The sequence below is a fragment of the Penaeus monodon genome, chromosome 23 (assembly GCF_015228065.2).
Source record: "Penaeus monodon isolate SGIC_2016 chromosome 23, NSTDA_Pmon_1, whole genome shotgun sequence".
Taxonomy (NCBI): domain Eukaryota; kingdom Metazoa; phylum Arthropoda; class Malacostraca; order Decapoda; family Penaeidae; genus Penaeus; species Penaeus monodon.
This window is the reverse complement of record NC_051408.1, coordinates 19,498,286-19,498,702: the sequence shown is the minus strand read 5'-3', so window position 1 is coordinate 19,498,702 and position 417 is coordinate 19,498,286. Positions and strand designations below refer to the sequence as shown.

Genomic DNA, 417 nt, shown 5'->3' with positions numbered 1-417 from the left:
TGGACCCATCGTAATGGACAAATGCAGGTTATATAGCAGATATGTTAATGGGTTTCTAATTTTCGACTACTTGTACACTTTGCAGCTAATGTTTAAAGTCATGCTCGAATGTTTCTAAACGTCACGATTACAGAATTCCACATGGCAAGGTTAAACTCAGAATTAAGCAAGTCACTGACCCAGATCCAAGCGCACTCCTCGAAGTTGACTTCTTGATTCTGAAGAAGGTCAAGACAGAGTAAGTGGTTTCACCGCCACTTATTGCTAAGGATGCATGTTTATGTTCAGGAAAACAGTAAAATCTAGGATGAGTTTCCCTGGTAACCTATAATTCACTCTAGGTTATCTAACCTCCCAAGAAGATATTGTAAGATGCCCTCATGCGGACCGGGAACCTTGTTCTCACAACGTTAGGGT

At 41.0% G+C, this 417-nt stretch overlaps 1 protein-coding gene across 1 annotated transcript in view; it reads right to left on the bottom strand.

Annotated features, from left to right (window-relative positions):
- Positions 1 to 417, bottom strand: part of LOC119588168 — a 71,572-nt gene that overhangs the window by 49,486 nt on the left and 21,669 nt on the right. The gene's annotated exons all lie outside the window — the stretch shown is intronic.